Source organism: Pinus tabuliformis, chromosome X, assembly GCF_031772625.1.
Source record: "Pinus tabuliformis cultivar Carrire ecotype Pingquan chromosome X, CPIR1, whole genome shotgun sequence".
NCBI lineage: Eukaryota > Viridiplantae > Streptophyta > Pinopsida > Pinales > Pinaceae > Pinus > Pinus tabuliformis.
In genome coordinates, this window is record NC_142308.1 from 1,083,789,957 (window position 1) to 1,083,811,490 (window position 21,534).

The window sequence follows — 21,534 nt, forward strand, 5'->3', positions numbered from 1 at the left end:
TGCATCTCTGAGTGCTTTGCTAAAAGGGGCTATAGTTTTTTCGCATCCCTGATCATCCTTTTGTAATAAAACTGCAGCTATGGTGTGTTCTGATGCAAAAGAAAAAATGATGAAGTCTCTATCAAATTGAGGACTTGTGAGGACCGGTGTTCTGGTTAAGGCCATTTTGATTTCTTCAAATGATTGCTTGGCCTCTACTGTCCATTTAATACTTGAATCCATTTTTAACATGTCATTTAACAATCTAATGAGTTCAACTAAGTTAGAAATGAATCTTCTTAAAAAAATTATCTTCCCTAGGAAAGCTTGAAGTTCTTTAATACTTCTTAGATGAGGTATCTGTAGAATAGCTTCGATCCTGGAAAGGTCAATTCGAATGCCATCCTTGGAAATATTGTGACCTAAAATTTTAGCCTCCTCCATACCAAACAAGGACTTCTTTAGATTCAAATAAATCATGAATTTCATCCAGATATATAACAAGAAAATCATGAATTTCTTTGGTAAAAGTAATGTCCATTGCTCTTTGGAAGGTTGCTCCTGTGTTTTTTAGTCCAAATGGAATTTTGGTGTACATGAAAGTGCCCCATGGTGTTGTAAAAAGAATTTTTCTCTTGAAAATTAGGATGAACCAAGATTTGCTTATATCCTGAAAACCCATCTAAAAGTGAAATTCTAGAAGAACCCACTACCCTTTGCAAAATATGACCCATTTTGGGTAAAGGATAGTTATCTTTAAGAGAGACCTTATTTACATTCCTCAGATCAACACATGACCTTATTTCCCTAGTCTTCTTCCTACTAGGTACCAAGTTAGACACCCACTCTGAAAACCTAATAGCAGCAATAATCCCTGCTTTATACATGCATTTGATTTCTTTTTAAATTAATGGTAATAACGTAAGGTTAATTCTTCTGAGTTTTTGTTTAAAGGGATTTTAATTTTCTTTCAGAGGTATAGTGTGTTGAATAATAGAGGTGTCATAGGAATTCAAATCCTCATAACTCCAGGCAAAGACATCCTGGAATTCCCTCATAAGTTCAACATACTTTAGCTTTTGATCAAGAGGTAAAGATTTTGACAATTTTATCATTTTTGGATTATCATGTGTTCCTAAGTCGTATTCTTCAATATCTGCATTTAATGGCTCCATTTTAGGTTTCTTGGGGATGTCATTGGAGTCAAAAAAATCTTCTATAGGGGTCAATCCTTTAGGTAAATGATTGTCCTTTAGGTTGATAACCTCTGTTTCTTCTTCAATTATCTCATCTAGGTCCATTTGTTTCAGGTCTTGAATTTCTTTTTGTGTGAATTTTGTGGGATGAAGCATATTTATTGAACTTTCTTCTGAAATGTTAATTTCTACCTAATCTATTTGATTAGAACTAATAAATGTATCTATATCTGTGTTACTATTATAAAACTCTTCATCTAAAGTTAAAAAATTATTGATATGCTCATCACTATCAAAAACCTGCCAATTCTTCAGATTATCAGGTATGGCTGGCCTATGCCTAATTTCAGCAGTAAACTGGTGATTAGGTTGAAGAGGTAATTTGTAGGTGCTGGAAAACATGACTAGGTTGTGTGCTTCCAGGTTGTGTTTTCTAGGGATTGTAGCAAGCTGAGTTTCCAAAAAAGTGTTGAGAATTTCTATAATTTTTCCTCTATAATATCCTAGTCTAGGATCCCTAGTTAAGTATTTTCCTTTAATCTGTTTAATTATCAATTCTGAATCTCCTATGACAGACACCCTGATTGCTCCTAATATTCTAAAAAGTTTAAGACCCAACAACAGAGCCTCATATTCTGCCATATTATTGGTGCATCTAAAATTTAATCTGTAGGCATGGCCTTCAACATGATCATTTTCTAAATTGTACACCCAAACTCCTGCTCTTGCTCCTAGTTTATTGACTGAGCCATTAAATTATAAATTCCAAAGAATTTCATGCTCATAATTGGTGTCTCAGGTAGTAGGAACTTGTTTAAGTGTGGGATGTGGGTTTTCATTTTCATCTGACTTTTCTTTGTTATCTGATATTTCCTGCATATGAACACTTGATTTTTCTTTTCCAATTCTGTTTGGTTTCGTTGCTAGAACCTCTAAAGTATTGAAAGGACTGGTTTCTACATTGTAAAGAATGAACGAATCCATATCAAAGTGTACTGAGTAGATGGGCAAATTTTGGGGTCTTTCCTGACTACTTACTACATATTTCATCAATGTTTCTCTGTATAGTTTCTTTGGTTGTCCAAAAAACGATATAGTAGCATATGGCATATCCAATTGAAGTGATCCCTGAAGCTTAGCAACCCAGGATCTGGACAATAACATGCCATATTTGGGTGGTATATCTGCTACTACTATGTCCATTAAAATTGTTTTTGTGGGATATTGAACCAATGAAACACATAAGTCTTTTATCAGTCCTAAACATCTCACCTGACTAGAATCGAAAGAAAACAAATATTTGTATGGTCTAGTGATGTCTAGGTCTAGCTTTTCCATTACAAACTTGGGCATAGATTATGAGATTCCACAGAGTCAAACATGGCACTGTGAAGAATTTTATCATGTATGTTTAAGCTCACATAGAAGGGAGGAATTCCTCCTTCAAGTGGTTTGCCATTAACTTCTGGGCCAATGATTAATTCGGGTTGGTCATCAAAAAGATTAACTGAGTCTTCAGTAATGATCTATTAATTTGAGTTCGGTAGGCATCATGTTTAGCTAATTCAGATAATGGGACCACAATTTTTAGCTTGCCTACTTCAGTTTCCATATTAAAGGGTTTTTATATTTGGGCCTTTGGATTTCGAACAACAATATTCTCTCTATTTTCAGTGTCTCTGTCTTTGTCTCCCTTTCAGGTGCCGAATTATGATTTGACGATTCTCCTGAATCAACCTCTGGAGGTTCTTCCACAGTTCCCTTGGAAGGAAGGGAAGTGGAGGGTTGTTTATTGTTTGGTTGATTATCAGAGACATCTTCAATTATGGGGTTAGAAGGATTAGTGTTTGATCTAGAAATAATATGTACAAGTGTGGTAACTGCCTTAGCTTTTTTGGGCTGATTTGGAACCTTTTGGTTATTCATTTCAGGGACATCAATTCTTATTTAGATTATTTAGAAACCTCAAAGGCAAGACATTAATTCTCCTACTTCTTAGATTGTATTGCTTGTGCACCTCAAATATGGCTGTGTCATATGCTTCTCTAAAGTTGAATGATTTCCATGATTATGTTTGGAACTATTTAAGAATGTGGGCCTCTTGATCTTCTTGGGTCAAGAAAACGTTTCCTTCATTACTAAGCCCCATCAAATTAATTTGAGTATATTCTTTTGGACCTTCAGAGTTGGAAGCTTCTACATAATTCTCCAAGAAAGGGGGTCTATTTTTCTGGTCAGGACCATTCTTTCCAGTGTTCGGGTTTTTATTTTTCCTGAAATTAGGATTTCTTCCTGTATTGGTTTGTTGACTATCCCAAGGGGATTTCCTTTCAATTATTTCCACTTTGTCTCTTAGTCTATCCATTCCTTTAATTATGGGATCTAGATTTTGTTCAAAGGGTGAGCTTTCTTCCTTTAATGGTATCCTTCTTTCACTCCTAGCGCTAACTCTTTTAGATAGTAGGTTGGCTTCAACACTGACTACTATGATTTACATATATTCCAAAGTAAGAGGGGCTCGTTCTCTTAGCTGAAAAGCCATATCGGAATCAAATCCATCTGCGAATTTGATTACGACTAAACCAAATGGGGGTCTACGATCTAGAAGGATGGCCTTATACACACTGTTGAATCTAGTGCAATTATCCTGCACAGTCTCCTGTGTTCCTCTCTTTAGGTTTTCGTATTCAGATAGAATCTGAAGAGGGTCTTTCCTTTTCTCCCACCTATTCAGGAATTGTTGATAGAGAGTTGCTAGGCTGTCTATACTATTTGTTGCTAAACCTCTGAACCAGGTTCTAACTTCCCCAGATAAACTCTGAACAAATATTCTCATTTGCACATCATTAGTATCTATTTCATAAATTTCAAAATAATCAGTCATCTTCTTGGTGTGTTTTTGTGTTGTATAGGTACCAGTGCAATCAAAAGTAGCGATCTTACTTTGGTAATCTTGGGGCATGGCACCTAAGTTTCTTGGTAGTACCAGGGGGGCATATCTATTTGCCATTGTTGCTACGAATGGTAAAACAAAAGTTTTGGTTGGAATAATAGTGGATGTTTGAGTTCTGGATGGAGAGCTAGAGGTAATGACCTGATGTGGAGTGGTCTGAGGTTGAGGGATATGAGGGAATGATGGTGAGCTCATAGAAATAGAAGTGATTACAAAGGGATTAGGGGTTTGTTCAATGGTAAGATCAGATTGTGGTGAGTTCTCCAAATGTCTATCAATTGACAAATTGGCTACTTGGAGCTCTAATTCTCAGATGAACTCAGGGTCTTGGACCAGGTCAACTAATTAAGAATCGGATGAAGTCCTAAACAAATAAGTTTCAAAGCATTCTTCAAAGGGTTTGTCTTTTAGGTAAATCCACCTAATAGGATAGGATGAAGATCTGAAGGTGGGTCGAGGACTAAAAGAAATTTCTTGTCTTCTAAGAATTCTGGGATCAGATTGGGGTTCTCAAACACTTGTGGTGGGTTGGGATCAGGATTAGCTCTAGTGTAATGAGTCCTTTCTGAAGCCAGATTTTTGGGTTTTGTTTTTGGCTTTCTTAACTTATATCAAACAAGCAACTTCTATGATTTCTTTAAGATGCTTTTAGATTAGGGTTTAAATTTTCTTAAAGATTTTCTTTGACTGAGGAATTGTTCTTCCCTAATGGAGTCGCCACTATGTTATCACTCAGATTTTCCTTGAAGTTGTTAGAAGAAGGAAAGGGGTCTGACGTAACCACAAACCAGTCTTTTAAGTACAAAATCTAGCCAATCTGTACTCAGAGAGGGCTCTCTCTTTATGATTTAGCTTTGTTTAGTGAGATATTAGGCTAGTTATGAAAGCTTGGGTGGTTTTGATTTTGTTTGGTGGTGGAATTCAGGAGTAGATGGATAGAACAAGGTATTTCAGGCCATTGGGCTATGGAGTCAACTGAGGATGGCTTAACTAGATCAAGTTGATTATATAAAGAAGGGCTTCATAGGGCAAGATAGCTAAACAAGATACAAATGATATCTTAAAGGGGGGAAATGGTGTTGAAAAGGAGGAAGGGAAATTAAAAATCTTTCAACAAAGTTCAAGATTAGGGAAAGTGGTTGATCATTAACAAAAAGAAATTAAGAATTATTTGTTAAATGGCCACAATGATAAACTAAAAGCAGGAAGCAATTAAGAATTCCCTACCTATGATAGCTTGGAAGAAAACATTAAGAATATAAACGATTTTATAGATAGAATGCAGTAAAGAACTTTCTGAAATATACTTTTTCATTTATCATTCAGATATGGAACACATATGAATATTTAAACAAGAAAATTGTAAGAACATAAGATATAGAATACTTATTTGTCTCTTGTTTGACAGAGGAATCCTGTAAAAGTCCTTTGCTTTATTACTTTGTCTAGCCAGCCATACAATAGTTGTTCAATAACACTTCTATTCCAAAATAAAGAGTCTACAGAAATGTCTAAGAATCCACACTCAATACTTTGAATGAGGAAGTGCTTCTACAAAATTTACATCAAAATATCTCCTGACAAAGGGAGATATATTCTAGGAAAATCAAATATCTTTTACATGAATGTAGAGACAGATGGTCTCAAAAGTAGAAACTAAATATGAACTGCTTGGTTGTTGTCCCTATTTTTGTTGAAGGAGCTGGAGGCAAGACCTATGAATGTGCATCTTGCTATCTTGCTCATAATTCTGTGCTGGCTGATTGATTTTTGCTTTTCACTGAAACTCTTTTACCTGTGACTGATACTCTTTACCTGTCTTATCCTCTTTCGTCCTTTTTACCAAAATTGACTATGGTAAATCCTTCAATTTTCTTTTTACCATGGTAAATTATAAAATGTCTATCATATTGATCCACCAATCATCCCTTGGTATTCTTGTGCACGTTAGTTTCCTAAATATTTCATCTACTTCAGTGTATTTTACAAAATTTGGCTATACTGGAAACGAGTGCCTTACTCCATGCTCAGTATAAAACAGGTTCTCCAAACTATCATAAAGAACTCTTCCAAAGGGAAATGCCTTGGGTGCAGATGAACTGACAGATGAACTGGCTTGATTATTAGCATACTGGTATAGTTTGTTGACATAACCATCCTGCCTCATTAGCTTTCCATTGATGACTAAATGACTAGGAAGCCCTTTACTTGCCTTCTTGCATATTCTAACATTTGCATTCCAGGTTTTGCATCAAAGTCCTTTTGGTCAGTACTTTCTTTATTTCAAGGATAGTTCTAGTCCTATACTCAATGTTTAGCTATTTTAACTGATATTTGTTTCTACTATTTAGAAAGTTTATCAACCTGATAGGCTCTTCAAGCTTCCCTCCTAGTTCTTCCTTAGTTTTCTCAATCTCTTAGAGAGCAGCTTTCACCAAGTCAATTTGTTCAAAAATGATTTGAATTGATGTCAAAATATCATTGATTGATTCGATGATATTGGTCCAAAATATCTTTTTGATGTCAGTCAAAGGATTTTCAAATGTAAGGTCCTTCTCTAGTGTTTTAACCTATTGAGTCAAGCCTTTGTTTTTCCTTACCTCTTCAGCAAAATAAATTTTGACACATCATAATTTTGCTCTAAAGTAATGAATTTCTCCTTTACCTTTTGTAGTTCAGTGACTTGAAGCTTCATTTCCTCCATGGACTTGATTAATTCTTATGTGCTTTGATTTGAAGTTCCTGCCTGTGATGTAACTATACCTGTTACTTCTAAAGTTTCAGTTGTTGCTAAAGGGACATTTGGTGCTAGAGCAGTTGCCAATGTAGAAGGGATTGTTGTACAAGCCACTGGTACTACGTTTTGAGGTTAAGAGGTCGACTCACTCTGCCTGCTTTGTAGTTTTTTCTATAATTCCTGTTTTTTCTCCTTTAATTGCTCATTTAGCTTGAGGACCAAGTCCATAAGCTCTTCTTCATTCTTCTTTTCGATCACTTCGACAGTCTGTGGATGCATAAGTGGTGGCAATTTCAACTGTTTTCTCAGGGCAGTTATATCTTCATTCTTTTTCTTTATGAGGCCCTCTGCAACTTTGATGTTCTTTGGGTTATGGCCCAACTCAATAATCAAATCCTCCAATGATTTTATTGTGTTATCCTTTGCCTGTGAGGAGGCCTTTTCCGATTGTAATTGAGAAGTAGTGTTGTTTAGTGAATTCTCCAACCTATGTGCCATCATGGCCTTACTTGTTAATGTAGAATAAACCATTTCCCCAATTTTCTTATGCAGTTCTATCTGATTTCTGGGGCATATATCATTGGCTAAGACCTCAAAATCAGTTTTGAGGTAGTCTGCAATTGATTTGGGATGTTGTATTGTAGGCTTTAGAAAGGTCATTTGCATTTTCCATTCTTTGATGTCATAAGCTGACATCAACCTGATTTGATTAGTAGTAGCCATCTTCAAGTATTCATTGTAGGCTTGGGCCTTTAGCTATTCACTTTTGGCCTTTATCTCCTTAAATTTTCCTTTGATGTCTAAGGTCTTATCAAATGAAGACCTGAAAGATGAAACTTCGACACTCTATTATCATTCAAGCTCTTGTCTTTGTGAACTGGAAGGTGTCCCACCTATTGGGGATGTATGTAGACTGTCTCCACCTTCTTTTCTTAAACTCCCTGTTGTTTCCTCAAATAATTCTTCCTTTGAATATGATTTTAGCCTGTGCCTCTTAGCACCAGGCTAGTTTGCAGGACCACTGGTAGGGGTAGCTACTTCCTTGTCTCTTTTCAAGTTCTTTTCCTCATTCATAGGAGTCTGCAAAACTAGGGGATTTCCCATATTTACCTGAGTTGAATGGGGTTGTGGGGTGGCCTGTTCTTCAGAGATTTCAGGCTGCCCTAACATCTCTAGTTGCTCTGATGCTGGAGTACGTGTTCCTTGATCTTTTCCTACGGGTGTTCTACAAGGGGTGCACTAGTTTCCTATGAGTGACTTTGAGAAGTCTTTGTTGTAGAGGCACTAGGTTCTGTTGTTGGCTTCTGATCAGTTTCAAATGGTACCTATTCACAAGAGTCCAGGTCAAGTCTCTTTTTTAATTCTTTCATCACATTGTCTACATCAACCTGATCACTATCCATTTCAACTAGAGTCCCTTCCTTCCACTCATCCATATTTGCATACTATTCTAATTTAGGGATTTTGTGATGGAAATATGGTGACAGCTTGTGTTTCATTCTCTTGTCACAAATGAAACCTTGTGGATCATTCCTCCAAACAAAACTTTTCTTTAGTCTGATTCTTTATAGGATTTCTTCTGCTCTTTTGCCTGCTTCTCTATTGTTGTAGACAAATGGGCCTAAATGGTCTTTGATTCTCAATTGTGCTTTCTTATTGGCCTTGGTGGAATGAGTCTAATCAGAGTCTAACATTTGCCTATAATATTCTAAGGCAAACAACCTCATAGGAACATACCTTGGTAGTTTGAATGGAGGAAGTTCACAACCATAAATTCTGATCTCTATGTGATTCTGGTACAAGTACAAGTCACCTATCGTGTACCGCTTAGAGAGTTAAAGAATTCTTTTGATTTCATCACTGATCCTAAGAGGATGGCTTCCTTTCAGTATGGTGGTCACTGGGTGGACAAACTGGTCAATGAATTCATTCTATGAATATGGACCAGGTGAATCATGAAAGATGGAAGTCCAAAAAATAACTGATCGGATTGCCTTTTGTATCAAGTTTATTGATAGAAAATGGGAACTGGTCAGACTAATAGTAAAGGAAAGGGTGATATATGATTGTGGAATACTTAAATACCTTTTCATTCTCTAGTCTCATGAACTGGTCATGGATTTTCTCAGCAATGAAAGCATCATAATTGTATTTGACAGCAGGAGGCTGACCAGGGTTAAAAATCGACAGTAAAACTAGGCTCAATTCATCCACATACTCACTAGTGTTGAAACCCATGATTGTAACTATCATATTGACTATGTTTTTACCTATCTATGTGAAGAAAAATGACATATAGGGAGAAGGATCTTTGGGTTGATGATGTTTATCCATAAAAGTCTAGCAGAGGCGATTGATTTTAGACTGGGAAAATTTGGATGATTTTTCTAGTAATTCACCAAGGGAAATGGGGTGAGGTCTTGACTGGGATGAATTAAAGCATCTCATTGATTGAATCTGTGGTAACTATGAAGTGAACTGTTTGATTGGGGGACATTATTGCTCTCAGGGTGGGATTGCAATTGGCATGAAATTGATGGATAATGTCAGGGAAAATTTGCACAGAGCGGAGCAAGTACCTTGGGAGATTTGATTCCCAAAGTCCTGTGGGATCAGAGTTATTCAAGTAATTATCCCGGCATTGACAAATTACTTTCAAGGGATTGTCTTCAGTTACAAGGTATTTTATTTGAAAATCTTTATCTGCTAAGGGCAGATAATCGAAGTCTCAATGAGGGGTAGTGATAGGCGCTATATTGAGGGCCATGGGGGTTTCCATTCTAGTTCTTATGGATTCAGAAATGAAAATGGGGTTTTTTAAGTGGAGTTGGTGAAAACAGAGGGTCTTGGGAATGCTGAATTCTAAATTCAGCAACTAAATTATAATGAAATTTTGGTTTTTTCAAATTAATTACAGAGGAAATCAAGTATTTACAGGGTTTCTGGACGGAAATTGGTAAATACCTATTTTTAGTGAAGGGCAATGGAATCCAGGTTCACTGGGTGCGAATGGCGGACTTGGAGCGGTGTCGAACTGCAAGTTTGAGGGTGGCTAATGGTTGGGTTTATGCGCTGGTCGACTTCAACGTTCAGGGTGCATGCATACGTTTATTAAATAAGGGAAAAAAACTATTTAACTTTGTTTTTATACAAAGTCAAAGCTTTTGGCGGGTTCAGGATTTGATTCGATGATGTCAATTGGGAAGTTAATCATATTAGCAGTTAGTCATATCGACAGTTAAGCTTAACTCCTTTAAGCATACCACGATGATGTTAGCAGGGAAAGTTAACGAAGGGTGGGCCCAATATAATTAAAGGAGTTAATCATATCGGGGGCATTTTGACTGGTCTGAAAAGTTATTAGTTAATTGAGGGGATTAATTAATCCTTGTTTTAGAATGGCGGGGGTCAGGTTCTTAATTAACTACGGATTAGTTAATTAATCTCGTTTATGAGTGTTATTATGGTTATATTTAACCGAGGGGTGCGATATATAGAAATTTTGGGTATTTGCATATTTATAATAATACGAAAGTGGGTAACCTTTATATGGGGGAATTATATAATAATATGAATTATTGGTTAATATGACTTTGTGAAATGTGTGCTAAGTTTAAAATATTTTCATATATATATAAAACTTAGGCTAAGTGAATATGAGGATTTATATGGAAGGTGTTTTATTTTCCCTAAGTAAAATAGGATTTTACTTAGGAAAAGATTTATTAGGGAAATGAATAACTTATGAATGGAAGTGAATATTGATGAAGGGGCTCAGCACTTAGGCATTACAAATTATTGGGCTGAGGGTCTAGTCCCTCCAAAAGTTAGAGAAATGCTCTGAGCCCCTCTAACTTTGGTAATTACCTTTAGTACTTAGGGAATTAGTGAAGATTTAGGGGAAATGAGTAGGGAAGCTAATTATTTTTTAATTTGCTTACTTGATGTGTCTTCCATGTGATACATGCCTTTGCCTTATAATGAAAGTAAAAGATTTACACATTTAAACTTATCATTCACCACTGCAACCATCATCTACTTACCCTACCTACTTTAACCTAGCATTTTCACTTCTTTATTAGGGTGCACTTAAACTAGCAAACCCTTTTCAGACTTCCTTTTCTTTTACATAGTGATGCGTAGCTAAGTCTACACTTATTACATCCAAGGGCTCAAATTAAACTATTGAGCTCCTTTTATTAACTCTACCTATCTACTTATCTACCAAGATTAAACTGTTTGGTCAAATCTTTATTCTCTATTTCTAAAACATGAAATTGAAATATGAACTAGTCAAGCTTAAACTATTTGACTATTCATGAATTGTGGCATAGGTGACAAACTGTACACAATCTTTTATTATAAAAAAGTAAAAATGTAGTGGCATTTAGACTTTCTCACTTTCCTAGTCTTTTCTTTTGTTGGGGTTCATTTTCTTTCATTTTCTGAGCTCTTTTTATTCTTTTCACCGTTTGATTTTTCTTTTAGGATATACCCTCTTTACATTTTTTAATTTTTTTGATTTTCTACAAATGTGGAAAACCTTTGTAGCAAGTAAAGGTATGAACATATTTCAAAGTTTAATCAAGTGAATCATGATATATGAGACCTATTGGTATAGGGGCATAACAAATTCCAAGCACAATTGACCTTGTTGCCTCAAAAACCCAATATTCCCTGAATAGAAAATAAGAGCACAAGATGAAAACATAGCTAAATGACTCCACCCCCCGACTAAAGAAAATAAGTACACTATGGAGGCCAAAGGAAAAACCAAGGAAGCTTACAAAATTGATTGATATAGAACACCAGCTCAGAAATGCCCCACGAGTTGTCGAATTTAGAGTGTCCTTTCCTCACTCTGAACTTTTCTAGTGGAAACATGAACCCAACCTATTAGCCTCACTAAGGTCCCTAACTTGGTATAACTGGCCTCCAATAGTATGATAGGGAAATCCCCACTTGCATACAAAAATATTTATTGCAGAGTACCATAATATAAGGATCATGCACATGTTGGTGACCTGCACAAACTCTTCAAATCGTTTGCCACCATCACAACCATCCATACCCAAACTTGCAAATAGAAAGATTAATCTCGCCATCCGCCATATAAGCCTACCACCCAAGATCTTGAAACTTCCATGTGTTATGTTATGCATGTTTCCCATACACCACATGTACCCTAATTCAAATAATGAGAAGGGGATGAGCCCCTCCCCCATCCCCCCTATGACATTGATCATCTACCTCCATTGTGGGGATTTGTGTCACTCACCAGGATACTACTCAACTACTCGGTTCAAATATTGAAATTTTGTGGTAGCAAATTCTGAGTGAGCTCCAGGCTAGAATATTGGCTTCCATAATTCGCCAACATATCTACAACTTTGTTTCCCAGTCATTTTGAATGCGCCGAGATGACACAATGGAAGGAGAGCACTAGGTTTTGAATTTTATTCACCAAACTATCAAGGCATCATCCCTTAATGACTTTTTGAATCAGAGATCGATTGATTATTTTTTGAACCACATCCACAACCAACTACGAATCTCCATTATCCTGTTGCTTCATCAGCCTTGAATAAATCTATTTCTAGAGCTTTGAATTCTGCCATGTTATTAATAGTATACCCAAATTATCCAACATAAAACCTAAAAGGATGGTCACGATCATCACAAAATATTCCCTCATACCCAACAGGCCTAGGATTTTCTTTAGAGGCCCCATCAAAATTAAGCTTGATAAATCCTTATGGAGGAAGGGAAAATGTTGTTGGAGACAAGCCAAGACCACTAACTCACTGAGAGATCCAATGCCACCATATTTTGAAATATTTCTAAGTCTCATAAAATTTGAGCTTCCTTGCCTTCCACATTTCAATCATCTTTTTCCTACTTCTTAGTAAGTATCATTTCTTTCATATTAAGCTTCGTGTATTTCCATATAGAATCCTATGTGTTATTTAGATCCTTGAATATGATTCTATTATGTTATTTTCATACATTCCACAAAAGGAAACCCAAAACCAAACCATGAGCCATATTCACAATCAGATTTTTGAAAAGAGAGGTGTGCCAAGATTCAATTGTTTCACACAAACTCTTAGGGGAGTAGTCTAAATAGCTAAAAAGGCTACAAATCCTGGACTATAGAATGTCCATGCTTGCAAAAGTGTTGAACAGATGGTTAATACTTTCCTTATATTATTGAGAGATAGGGCACCATGATGGTCCTATGTGGTCTTTTCTCCTTAAAAGGTCCCATGTTACAAGTCAACATCAACCAACTAACCAAAGGAAGATCACTACCTTCGACCATAACTTTCGTTCCCAAATATTTGATCAGGATCCTTTGGGATTTCCTTGAGATTTTCCATAATTTTATGGTGAACAAAACCTATGTTTGATATCCCCATATCGTCTTGTCCCCGCCTCACACTACCTGAATCTTTCTTTCTTTTTGTTATGTATCCATAATTTGTTATTCTTGTGAAAAATGTCCTCGTCCTAGTTATCTTGTGTTTCCATTCTCACTACTAATCTTTCAAGGATATTTATTTCTAGAAATTTGGGACCACTACCGCCCTTATCCTCATTGTGTACTCTTTAAGACATATTAACTTCTCTCCTCTCTCCAGCCTTGGGAGTTGTTGCCAACAATTTTCCCAAAACTTGGTTGTTCCACCATCTCTAATCTCCTAGAACAGGTTATCTTGTATACAAGGTTTTTGTTCCAATGCTATATTGCATATTAATGACGTTGATGGGAAATATTGCTATTGAACTTTATTAGCTTGAGGGATCACCAGATTGCATTTCCTATTGCATATTAGTTTCCACAACCCTTGACCTCCCTGGACCCATATCAACCATAATTTTTCTCCCATGGTTTTGGTAGGGAACCCATCTAAAATTCAATATTTCTCACCAGATTCCTCTGCACCAAATTATTGGTATTGAATAAATACATTCTAGATTTCTCCCCATTTATCATCATGCCAGAGGCCACATGAAAATTTGAGAGGATCAGATCTAATGCCCATATCTCTTGAATAGTTGGCTCACTAAATAACTAATATCATCCACGAATTATTAATGAGTGATGGGAAATTTGTAACACTACTACAAAGTCCACTAAAATTTGATGACCGAGTGTTGGACATTCAATAGAATTCTATCGTGACTCTGACGGGCCTCATTTTCTAGGCTTGTCGGTAGAACTCGATTGAATAATTGGTGGGACAAATGGCAATCAAATATCTGATTATAGCCTCTATTTAGAAAAATTACTACAAGAAGATGAATACTCTATCAATCATTTGACGTGATGTTCATCCGATAACCCACGACATCCTGCCGAACAATCAAAAAATTAGACAATAAAAATCCAATGATGAGGCATCAAGTAGTCGATGGGAAATATTTTAGCCTCTAGTCAGATAAATGAAAAATAACAGATGAATAGTCTGTTGGGTATCTAGCCCCATTCTCACTGCTAATTCCACAATTCAACAATAAGCTTCCAATGACATGCGTTAGATAGTCGATGGACCTCTAGCATTGAACCAAAGGCCAAGTTGCACATCCCACTAGGTTTTTTGACTTGTCATTATCGAAACACCAATGGATAATATGAAGGATGTGATTTATATATGATGACCAACTATGATATTTGGAGGTAGAAAAATTGATGTCTACTGTTGTTCTTCCATCTTTTGTGTTATACATCTAACAACCACTTCCGACCTTTCGGTGTCGGGACACTGATGATTTGTCCAACAAACTATATTTTTAGACAATAGAATAAAAGGGAATCTAATATTTCCTTTGTGTATCCGACAATTGTTGCATCATAAATCTGATGGTTAATGGACTACTAAAAAAAATGATATTCAGAGAACCAGGATTCCTAGTTTCGATAGGAAGTATCACACTGATCAAGGGGTAGGTTTTCGGGCATTCTTGTATGCCCAATACCCATCATCATGACTCCATGTGAACCCAGCGATGGGTCTAACACCTCCCATCAGATTATTCAACCGTCGCTCATATCTTTGCATCCAATATCATCAAGTGATTTTAAATCCCTTAATGCTACGGATGATAAGGTGCATTACCCACGAACCTGTACACATTTCAATTCTATTTTAACTCCCAACATGACGACCCACACTCATTCCATCCAATGGTCAATGTGTCACGTTCGATGAGAAGATGACATTTTTATAAAACCTTTCTATCAAGCAATATGATCCAATGATTGTGAGCAATGCATATCAATGACTTCCATGATATACTGGAATGTCAGGTGTGTGGGAGTTAAACACCCTGAATTGACCCAATATGTTGTTGCTATTACCTATAGCAACCAAATTGGCCAGAAAATTAAATTTTTTTAATGAAAGGGGTAAATTCAGAACTTAACTCACATTCTAGTTGATCCTACTACATTGTCGAACCCTCTGACTGTGATAAAAAGCCAAGTGACAGACCTACCACAACTTCCACCATTATAGAATTTTAGTATTCCTATAGGTTGTCTTAAAGCCAATTCAGGATAAAGGGATGAGTCACGACCCTTTAGGTGAAATCCTTGTCAACCCCTTAGTATATTAGCCTTGTCTCCAAGTCATGTCGACTGATTTGCATGGGAAAACTACTATTATAAGCATCTCAACTTTCATTCTAGACATAGAATTTGGTATTTCATCTAAAGTACAACAAAAGGTGCAAAAAAGATAAGTAGAAGCCTCTCTTCCAGCACAAGAAGAAGGAGAAAAACCTGAGTTGTTTAGGCATTGTTTTGCTTACCTCTTCCTCACACGTGTGGCATATATTAAAGGTTCTATAATAGGATTTCCTCAGTTAGCAAAGAAGCCAAGAAGAATATCTCTATCTCAGCATATATCATAGATGAGGTCACAAGATTGAGTCTCCTAGTCAAGCAATGAAGGAAGATACATCCAAACAACTCAGATGTGAGAATTGCAAGGTTATAAGATAAGTTGAGGTTGTATATCTGTGGATGAAATCAAAATTTCAGTAGTGTAGATAGTTTGACTTGTGTTGACCATAGGAGACGTAAATAACAACAAGAAGGAATTTATCAAGGAAGGTTTGTGACTTGGCCTTGGAGTGGCAAAAAGGCCTGGGGTCTTGGTCTTGATATTCGTCAATTTGAATCTCTATAAGAAGAAGAATTTGTTCATGTTTTCCTCTCAAGAAGGAGAACTTTCGGCCCTGACTGATGGCCTATATTTTGTGTCCCTTGCCTCTTTATGGTTTATTCTTTAGTATTTGTTTGATGAATAATAACACTATAATAACATAAGTAAAAGAATATCATAATCTAAGAAGTAAAAAGCATTCACACATAGATATCAAATTGAAGAGAAATAACCTAATCTTAATGCATAAGATTTCTCAACATAGTTATTCTTTGACATAACCCATGTGCTAAATTTACAAAAGATAGCTCTTGTGTCCTTGTATTTAGAACCTAATCAACATTTTTTGGTATTGATGGACTTGTGAATGGGAAAAGGGTTATATTGTTCCACTCTCAAATCATAAAAATGGATGATGAATAATATATTGATTGAATCCACATCAAAATATGCAAACTTATATTGAAGATACAAAGAGAATGCTCTTTTGGTGCTCTTTTGTATATGTGCACTTCCATATATACATTCACATGTGGAAGATACATAAGAATCCATATAGTAAAAAAAGAGTGTAGACACTTTTTTATATATGCACAAATTTGTATATTCTATATATTGTCAGACCAATCTCCCATATAACCAAGTCAAACTTTGGGGACCAAGCATATGATTTTAACCCCCAATTGAAATATTTATTTTGTATATGCACGCATATACGTAATTTCCTTGGGAATTGTTGGGGTTGAAATAAAATCACCTTAAGTGCTACTGCAATGTGGGATGGTGCAGGGAATGTTGTAATAGAATTTGACCTCATCAATCCCAAGATAAAAACAAAGTAGAGAAGAGTGAATCCCGCAATATTGTCAAAAAGTAGCTATATAGAGGTGATGCATATACAAAGGTGGTGCATTTTGTACAAGATGGGATGAGTTTTACACTCTTTCATATATTCACAAGTTTGTATATTATGTATATGTACATAGATATAGAAGCCACACATGTATGGAAGCAAGATTTCATATATGCACAAATGAAAGCTATATCTACTTTTGTATATGCAATTATAGTTTTGTATGTGTCACTTTGGTATATGCATTAATTGTTTTATATGCATCACTTCTATATACATATATCTAGAATATACTCTTGTATATACACACATATATGTATATGTACAAATATATGAAAGTGTAAAAACATATATGGAAGCAATGCATATATATAGCTTCCATGTTCGCATATACAAAAGATTTCTTCCATCGATAACAAAAATATTGATAAGATTCTAAATATAGGGATGCAAGAGTTGGAGTGTACATAGAGTATAAATTTTAGAGCATATTTGCCAACATTTTTTTCTCAAGTCAATCTTGGTAATTGATGTAGGAGCATTCAACCCAAGGAAAATCATTGTATTTTAGTTGACATAGGGGGTCATGTGTTTTAAGGAAGTTGGTTTCCTAAGTCTCAAATTAATGTAATATTTAGGATTTTAAGTGATTAGAATAGGAATTATTTAGATGTGTGAGGATGTTTGTAAATGCTCTCGAATAAAGGAGAACATGAATGGTTAATAATGACAAGAGAGTTAGAAGTCAATTATAACTCTAAAGGTAGTTTCATGACTCGAGGAACTAGAGAGAGTTCTTAGGAATTAATTGAAGTTAGAAGTGGACATAGAGGAGATTTAGGAGTCAGTTCAGTAGATCTACGATTTGAACCAGAATTAGTTCAACAAAACGTTTCTATTATAAATGTAAGCCGACGGGCAGTGTAAAAAGGGAGGAGGCCACTGATATTGAAGATCAGGCCCGTGAGACAGAGGGTCTTGATATGTAATCAGTAAAAGTAACAAAGTGAGAATTCACAAAGTTTGAGCTCAGGGAAAAGTTTGAGCAGCAGAAGAGCAGAAGCCGAAACCCTGAAGGAAAACCCAAAACCACAAGGAAAAATGGGGAAGTAAATTCAAAGGAAAGGAATGAGTGGAAAAGTGAAGAGGTGATGCATAAGAACTATTAGATCTCATAGATCAACGGCCATCGCATGGTGGAAGAGCACAAAGGTTAATTGGCAGAAGGTAGTTTTGAAGCAGTGGAAGTGGTATTTCGGGAAAAATAAATACCGTAAGTAGTATTTTCTGATTAGCTTAGATTCCATCCAATGGAGGACACGTAGTAGTGAGGAGAGAGAAAACCACTTTTTTGGTGGTTAATCCTCATGCACGTTGCTCACCTGAAATCCTTGTGAGCCACTGGTTCTAGTGCAAGTAGATCAATGGTTGAGATCTGTCGTGCAAGTTTGTTGATCAGTTGAATCAACAACAATTGGATCAAAGGTCAAGACTGGCAGTCGCAATTTAATCGCAGAGATGAAGGGTGAATGGACAGTGCAATGGAATGCCGATTAAATGATAGCTATTGGATTGGAGGAGAAATGGATGACAGAGATTAGCCAAATGGAGATCGACAAAGAGACAACGCAGCACTATGGAAAGACATTAAAGGTGCGGACCCGAAGACAATTATGAATGCGGCTTTATAATGTTTGAAGTCCAGCCTATGTGTTTCGGTTGAGTCATTCCTTTGAATTCTGATAGAATTGAAGTTCCGCATTAAGGGTAAGTTATGTGTTAAAATATATGTAATCAAGGATTAAAGAGGGAAAGGTTATATATATGTGGTCAAGGGGTAACAAAGGTTTAGAAGGGTGAATAAGTCCCGATATTAAAGTGAATGAAAGTTATGAGGGGCATTAAAGTCTCGATAGGAAGGACTTAGTGAAAGGCTTTAATAGAGTCTTATGTGAAGGCTTGAGCGTTGATTAAAATACCGATAAGTGGATATTGCCTAAGAGTTAGGCTATGTTGGGTTTTAATAAATTATTCCACAAAGATTAAGAAAGGTGTCCTTAACCATTAAGAATTGAATATTTGACTCCTTAGAGAGTCAAAATTCCTGGGACAAGTGTGCTTATGCATTTTACATCCACACTGTGGGTGTAAGTGGGGGACGCCCTACATCATTTGGTATCCGAGAAGAATTGTAATTGAAATAATTGGTCTTAGAACAGAACAAAGAAATTCTATGTGAAAGAATTGAGAAAAAATTTATGTGTCAAAGATGTTTATCCAAGAAAGGAAGGATCAAATTCTAATCAGACAGAAAGTAGGCACACAGAAGTGATGTGTAGCAGAACTTTCAGATGAAAGAAACAGAGGAAAATCCATTCAAGGTATAGGTGGAAAGGTGAAACAAGATCATGCTAAAGATCTTGAAGGTGAGGTGATGTGTTCTGTTTTGATTTAAGAATGTGTGTTTATACATTGATATGCAGGTGACAGCATAAGAAGGTGTGAAGGTTGCAGCAATTTAGAGCAAGGAGTGCTCAATTGACTCCAAAGGAAAGAACCAAAGAGATGCTAAAAGATTGAGCTCAAAGGAGAGAAGCTTAGTGAGGAATATGTAGCAGGAAGGAGACTTGTTACCGTAGAGGGATTGTTGCAGATCATAAAGGAAATTCAATAGAGGATGTGGGTAGAATTGCTAAGGGATGAACGAAGCTGATAAGACTTTCTAAGTGAAATAAAAGGTGGTCAGAACCATGTACTTTGATTGTGATTGAAATTCAAGAGGACAGTCGTGTTCTTGAGAAGTGCAGATGAGTTGAAGCCTAGAAGGCATAGAGAGAAGTGCTCAAAGGAGGTTCTAGATATAGAGAACCAAGGGATTGCCAAAAGACCAAGTACAAAGGAAAGCTTGGTGAGGTAAGTTGCAACAAGGAGGACTTGTTGTTGAAGAGGCTTTAATGCAGCTCATAGTAAGTGAGTAAGGAGCTCATGAAGAGAGAGGAGAAGAAGATGGCTATTGATAGTCATAACAGAGGTTCTGAGGAAGACCACAATAGAAGAAAGATGAAGAAAGAGGATGCCAAGGCAAATGGAAAGAGGATGATTCAAAAGGGAATTAACAATGAGATTGTGGAGTTAAAAGAACAACTCGATGCATTAAGGAGAGTACTTGAGGAAAGCCAGATACTAGGTTGGGTCTTGATAAAGAAGCCAGTGAAGTGGCATAAGTTGCAGAGAAGGCTACAACAAAGACAAGTAGGATGGTTGATTGAAAAACTCAAAGAAGCTGAGTTGGAAATGAAAATGGAAGTGTCCATTTGTGAAACAAAACAGGGTGAAGTTTTGAGAGAAGATGAATACTTGGAGACTAAAATTTCAAGTGAGGCCAAAGGGTCATATGGTTTTAAATATGACAGTTTATGTATGTTTGCAACTGAAACATGTAAAGAAGGACAATTTGCTGATATTGTCATAAAGCAGGAAGAATACAAGTAGAATCTAAATTCTGTTCTGGAAGAAGATGAGATTGATAGGTATCCTATACAATTGGGGAAAGATATCAAGCAACCAAGTGAAGGGCTTGAGGAGTTTGAAGAGGAGACCATCGAAGAATTTTTGAATCATATGAAGGATTTAGAACAGCAAGGAGATATGATGGCTGAAACGTCAAGTGGGACCACAAGGTCTTATGTTTTTAAGACTAATAGTTTGCCTGTGGATGCAGAACAAATGAAGGAGAATATTAATGCAGATGGTGAGACAAGGATAGCTCTTGGAGAAGGTAGAAAACAAGATATTAAAGGCAAACCTAAAGAAGAGACTATGTTAGCTGAAAACATAGTAAAGGATCATCAGTTCACTATGATGATAGGCACAATGGAAATAGCCATGGAAACTATTGATACACTCAATAAGAAATAAGGACATTTACTGAAAGATGTTAAGGAAGAAGAAACCTATGCAAAGGATTTAACCTTGCGAGAAGGAACAATAACAAAGGAGCATTTCGCAGAGGATGAGCAATCTTTTGAAGCTGTCAGAAGTATAAAGAGTTTCCTTCAGAACATAAAACTCTGAAGTAAAGGAGGATGGAGAATGTCTCTTAAACGAGAGAAGTAGTGATTTATTACAGCAAAAAGAACTTAATAATGCATTAATATTTGAAACTGTGACACAGGAAGAATTTCGTGTGAAAGAAGGATGAAATTCAGTCTAAAGAGCTGATATGTGAAGCAACATTTGAGACTGTTGAACCTTGTGATTTTCAAATTGATAATTTTTTATAAATGCCGGAATTATAAGTGATGATGAAGTACTTATGAAGTGTCATGGAGAAATTGCATTGCTGGAATATTTGCTGGAAAAGTCAGAGCATGATAGAGTGATTGCAGAAGGAGGAGTTCACTACAGTGGATAAGAGCAGGAAGACATCATTAGAGCAGATGATGTGGGGGAGAGACTAGTTGAAAATCTCATGAATTCCTTTGAGAATTCAAAAAACATATTGATGTGTTGATAGAGGAGAAAGAAACAGAGTAGCAAGCTGAATTGTTGCCAAAGGAAAATAAGGCACTGATGCCTTATGTTTTCTATTTTAACAAATGTTTAGTGAATGTAGATTTAGCTGCAGATGCTGGAGGAAATTTGGC